This window comes from Wolffia australiana, chromosome 10, assembly GCF_029677425.1.
Source record: "Wolffia australiana isolate 7733 chromosome 10, ASM2967742v1".
Classification (NCBI taxonomy): Eukaryota; Viridiplantae; Streptophyta; class Magnoliopsida; order Alismatales; family Araceae; genus Wolffia; species Wolffia australiana.
In genome coordinates this window covers 9,518,149-9,524,148 of record NC_135844.1, presented here as the reverse complement: position 1 = coordinate 9,524,148, position 6,000 = coordinate 9,518,149, and the positions used below count along the sequence as shown (strand labels likewise).

The following is a 6,000-nucleotide window of genomic DNA, read 5'->3' as shown; positions in this document are numbered from 1 at the left end:
TATCGTAGTGATACCGTGGAAAGGGAGATAGATGTACTTGGGAGATAAGCATATCCTCGGTAGCGGAAGCAAGGTGGTGGAGTCAAGTTGTGATGGATATGGCGTGAAGCGTGTGGAACAATAAGGTGAATGAGGTGGTGGATTCCGTGCATAGGACTCGGAGAATGGCTGCTCACTATTTTGGAATGAAAGTACGCTAATGGGGAGACAAAATGCGTAAGTGGGATTGTCTATTAGAGTTGATGGAATGGGGGCTCTCAGTTCACTCATCACTCCCCTTTGAACAATAGAGCTTCTACCCTTGACTTTCCATCATCTAATAACCTACTAGACACCCTCCCCAATTTGAAATTGAATCCACATCGCCCAAAATCACTTGTGTTGCACCTCAACATGTTCTTGATCCGCTCTAGGAGCCTAACTTCTCCACACTTCTTCCCAAACCATTGGATGAAAGAAAATTAATTCATGACTGTGCATGCTAAAGATTGTTAAAAAAAACAGGTTCAATTCATGTAGAATTCTGTAAAATTAAATGCATGAACCATAGTTGGTCACGTAAAATGAACTATCTCCCCCCCACTAAAACCTGCATTGTCCTCAATGCAAAGCTACTAAAATCATGAAGAATAAAATTGAGGTTAGAGGGGCAAACAGTGATATGGAGGATATGGGGCCCTTTAGCATTATGAACAAGAGATCCTGGCGATAACTCGGATTTGCTGAATTACATACTCCCGCAACCTGGTCAAAGTTACCACAAGAGATGCAACAAAAGTAAGGAGCTATAATAGTAAAAGAAAAGAATGCAAAGAAAAAATGAATCCTAAAATGTAATGAAAAGAAAACAAATCTTATTGATGCTCTTAAGTAGAGGGTGATGTCGCCGCTTCTAAAGAAATGTCTTCATTAGGGGGGTGCGGCTCGTGTTCAAGGAAGGGTTTCAAACGCTGCCCATTGACCTTGAATTCAGCTCCATGTATTGGATCTCGAAGGAGAACAGACCCATTGTCGAAATGTTGACATACTACATAAGGTCCATCCCATCTTTATTTAAGCTTTCCTAGAAACAGTTTAAGTCGAGAATTATATAACCATACTTTTTGGCCATGGGCAAAAACCTTCCTGTGTATGTGTTGATCATGGAATGCTTTCATCTTGGCTTTGTAGATGCGTGAATTTTTGTATGCTTCGTTACGCAACTCCTCCAATTCATGCAGCTGCAATAAGCGATGGTCACCTGCATCATATAACGATAAGTTAAGTTTCTTGATAGCCCATAAAGCGCGATGTTCGATCTCTAAAGGGAGATGATAAGCTTTTCCAAGCACCAACCTGAATGGCGACATTCCTAACGGGGTTTTATATGCCATCCGATATGCCCATAACGCATCCGGCAACTTGCTCGACCAATCCTTTCCATTAGGGTTAATAATTTTCTTCAAGATTTTTTTAATTTCTCTATTAGAGGCTTCCACTTCGCCATTGGCTTGAGGATGATATGGAGTGGTAAGCCGATGATGAACTCCATATCGTTTTAACAATTCTTTAAAGACTTTGTTATTGAAATGAGTTCCACCATCGCTAATAATGGCTCGTGGGCATCCAAACCGAGAGAAAATATTATCCTTGACAAATTTAACAACTTCTTTATGATCATTTTTTCGTGTTGGTATGGCTTCTACCCCCTTAGAGACATAATCAACACCTACCAAAATATATTCATAGCCCAAAGAAGGAGGAAAGGGTCCCATGAAATCAATGCCCCAAAGATCAAACAACTCAACTTCAAGGATAGGGTTTAAAGGCATAGAGGCATTGCGACTTACATTGACCACCGCTTGACATCGAATGCATCTCTTGCAGAATTCATATGCATCCCGATGAAGATGAGGCCAATAAAATCCACATTGTAGGACCTTATGTGCCGTTATCTTGGAGGCGTAGTGTCCTCCGCACAAGGATGAGTGACACGATTCCAAGACTCTCCATTGTTCATCTTCGGGTATACATCTCCTAAAAATTTGATCGACGCCCAATCTAAATAATTCAGGCTCATCCCAATAGTAATACTTGATATCCTTAAAAAACTTTTTTCTATCATCATAATCCCAACCTTGTGGCAATTGCCTGGTTACTAAGTAGTTTACTATATGAGATACCAAGGCAATTTCCGTGTAGAAATTTCTAAAATATGCTCGTCAGGAAAAGAATCTGTGATGGGAGTTAGGGCTGGCAATGATAGGCGGGAGAGGTGATCAGCCGCACCATTATCCACTCCCCGCTTGTCTCTAATTTCAATGTCGAATTCTTGCATAAGTACGATCCATCTCATTAATCTAGGTTTTGTCTCTTTCTTACTTAACAAATGTTTAAGTGCAGCATGATCTGAAAAGATTATAATCTTACTCCCTATTAGGTAAGATCGAAATTTATCCAAAGCAAAGACACTTGCAAGTAATTCCTTCTCTGTGGTAGAGTAATTTACCTGAGCGGCGTCGAGAGTCTTACTTGCATAATAAAAAGCTGTCGGTTTTTTGTCTTTGCGTTGTCCCAAAACAGCTCCCACTTCATAATCTGAAGCATCACAAAAAATCTCAAAGGGTTCACTCCAATTTGGAGCTTGTAAGATGGGAGCCGTAACTAATGCTTCTTTAATCAAATTAAAAGCCAAATTGCATTCATCAATAAAAATAAGTTTTTTGTCTTTAGATAGAAGCAAAGTGAGAGGTTTAGCCACTTTGGCAAAATCTTTAATAAAGCGACGATAAAAGCCGGCATGGCCCAAAAACCCCTAAGTTGCTTTAGGGTCGATGGAAGTGTAAGCTCCTTGATGATCTCGATCTTTGCCTTGTCCACAACCAGCCCCTCCTTGCTGATATGATGACCTAGGACGATCCCCCTGTCCACCATAAAATGGGATTTCTCCCAACTGAGCACTAACTTATTTTCTTCGCAAATCTGTAACACTTTATCCAAGTTAGACAAACAAGACTCAAAAGATTCACCAAACACGGAAAGTCATCCATGAAAACTTCAAGACATGTACCAATTAGATCAAAAAACATTGCACTCATACACCTTTGAAAGGTTACTGGTGCATTACAAAGTCCAAATGGCATTTTTGTAAAAGCAAATGTTCCTAAAGGACACGTGAACGTAGTTTTATCTTGGTCACTTTCATAAAGGCTAATTTGATTATATCCTGAGTACCCATCCAAGAAACGATAAAAACTCGGTCCAGCTAATTTTTCAAGTATTTGATCAATAAAAGGTAGAGGATAATGGTCTTTTTTTGTTGCTAGATTTAACTTTCGGTAATCTATGCATACTCGCCAACTCGATGCTACCCTCGTCTGGATCTCTTCTTCATCCTGATTCTTTTGGACAGTAATCCCTGTTTTTTTAGGTACTACATGAATTGGACTCACCCACTTACTATCTGAAATTGGGTAAATGAATCCTGCTTTCAGCCATTTGGTAATCTCCTTCGACACCACATCGTAAAGATAAGGATTTAATCTACGTTGATGCTGAACTGATGCTTTGGATCCTTCCTCGATAAAAATTCTATGCTGACAGATATCAGGACTAATTCCCTTGATGTCGTCTATGGTCCATCCAATAGCGCTCTTATGCTGTCGTAATACATCTAATAGGTTAACTTCTTGCTCTAAAGTGAGGGTTGAAGAGATGATTAATGGATATGTCTTTCTTGGACCTAAAAAAAATATTTAAGGTGAGAAGGAAGAGGTTTCAATTCTAATTCGTCAATGGGCGTAGATCTGTAGTTATTCATGTTTTCACCCTTCATTTCACCATGGTCATCCTTCTCCCCCTCATAAGCACTCTCATTCACCGCCATCACCTCATATATTACTTTCCCTATAGCATGGCATTCATCATTTTCATCATCTAGGGAACATGTATAAATGTCTTCTTGGCTACTATTGGGATACTTCATCAATTGAGAGATTGGTAACTCAACCTCATCTTTTCCCATGCGCAATTTAATTTTTCCTGCATTCCAATCTGTGTTCACTCTTGCGGTAGCTAGGAATGGCCGTCCTAAAATAATCGGTGCATGACTAAAAATAGTCATTTTTCTACTTTCACACGGTCCACCAACTGTTCATTTTTCTAATTTTTCCTGAAATTTTTACATCCACTACTATAAAATCGACAGGAAATGAACACTTTTCTACTTTCATCACCACATCCACCAACTGTCCACACGGTCTTCTAATTGATCCGTCTGCTAACTGCAATTCTAAATTTACAACTTGTAATTCACCAAATTTAAAAGTCTCAAATAAGGCCTTAGGCATGATATTCACACTTGCTCCTGAATCAAGTAAGGCTTTGGTGAATACTTCCCCCCTAATTTTGCATTTGATCACTGGTGCTCCCGGATCCTTGCGCTTTTGAGGTAATTCATGCAGAAAAATTGAACTAATATTCTCAGAAAGTTGAATCCTCTTTTGCTTCCTAGGAGGTGTACACAGTTTTTTCACAAATTTGGAATAATCAGGGATGTACTGGATCGCATCTAAAACAGGAATTTCGACCGTAGCCTCTTTCAAATACTCAAGAAGTGGGCTGTCTTTCGATTTTTCTTTCTTCGCTTGTAAGGCACTAGGGAAAGGGATAGGTGGGCAATATGTTTTGGGGTTGGGTTCCTTTTCCAGATTTTCCTCTACCCCTTCATCCTCATCCTTTTCTACTTCCTCCAACTTATCCTCCACTTCATTTCGTTTCTCTATAGCTGCAAATGGATTAGCCAACTCTTTCCCACTCCTAAGTTGTGATATAGCACTCAGCTCTCCTATTTCTTGTTGTTCAGTCAATGCATGCATGTCATGAATATGCTCATTAACTACACTACGCATGTCATCAACATAAAGTAAATTGCTAGGATTAATACAGGCCTGAGTAGGGAGTTTACCTGATTTGGCGCCCATCTTCATAGGGTTTTCACACGTACCTTGCGGTGCTCCCCCGTGCGCAAATTGTTGACCGCTGTGAAGGCCGATCTCCGCCTTGAGCTTCTCCATCTCCCTCCGATGCCTCTCCTCTATTTCTTCAAAAATCTTGAGCATCCTCTTCTTGTCTTCTTGCAGCTCCTCGATGACCTTGGTGAGAGTCGCATTAGTGGGATCTGAAAAATGTCAGTAAGGTTGATAATGTTGTTGGTGGTGGGGATTGTTCGCCTTGGATTGGAACTGTTGTTGGGGTGGTCGGTTGTTGTTGTTCCATCCCTGTCCTCCTAAGTTCCCTCTAGTTCCCCATTGGACATTGCTCCCTTCTTGCCTGCCTATAGCATTCACTTCTGATATCATAGGGCATTCTTCTCCGGTGTGGCTATCACTTGAGCACATTTCACATCGATTTATTTGGTTGGGTGCTCCTCCGCTATTCTGACCTTGCCATAGTGAGATCATTTTTTCATTCATCTTTTGCATGGCTTTTCCCATCATTACACCTATCTGTTTTTCAATTCTATCCATAGTAATCTGGGGTTCAACCCCTCTAATATCCAACAGTCCACCTTTCCGAGGGATAACCCTAACATGATCGGAGGCATCTTGGTGATAGGCTAAATTATTGGACATTTTTTGTAGTAGTGTCATAGCTTCATCTTCATACATGTCAGCTATTGCTCCTCCACTTGAGATATCAACTCTGCCTTTCTCCACATCATTCAAGCCTTCATAAAAAAATTGCACTAACTCCCATTTTTGAATGCCATGGTGGGGGCACTTCCTAATGAGCCCCATCAATCTCTCCCATGCTTCGCTAAATGTATCATTTCCCTGCTGAAAATTTCTAATCTCTCTTCTGAAAGAATTGGTCCTAGCCACTGTATAATATCATTTTAAGAAGCTCTTCTCCATATCATTCCATGATTCAAAATTTGTTCCCAATGTTCTAAACCAATCCTTGGCTCTATCCTTAATGGCATGAGGGAATAGTTTCATTCTCACAACTTCCTTGGAAATT

At 40.3% G+C, this 6,000-nt stretch overlaps 1 non-coding gene across 1 annotated transcript; it reads left to right on the top strand.

Moving 5' to 3' along the window:
• Positions 1 to 5,742: 5,742 nt before the first annotated feature.
• On the top strand, positions 5,743 to 5,848 carry LOC144708985 (small nucleolar RNA R71). Its single transcript, XR_013582932.1, has one exon. It is a non-coding gene; the product is annotated as a small nucleolar RNA R71 (small nucleolar RNA).
• Positions 5,849 to 6,000: the final 152 nt, after the last annotated feature.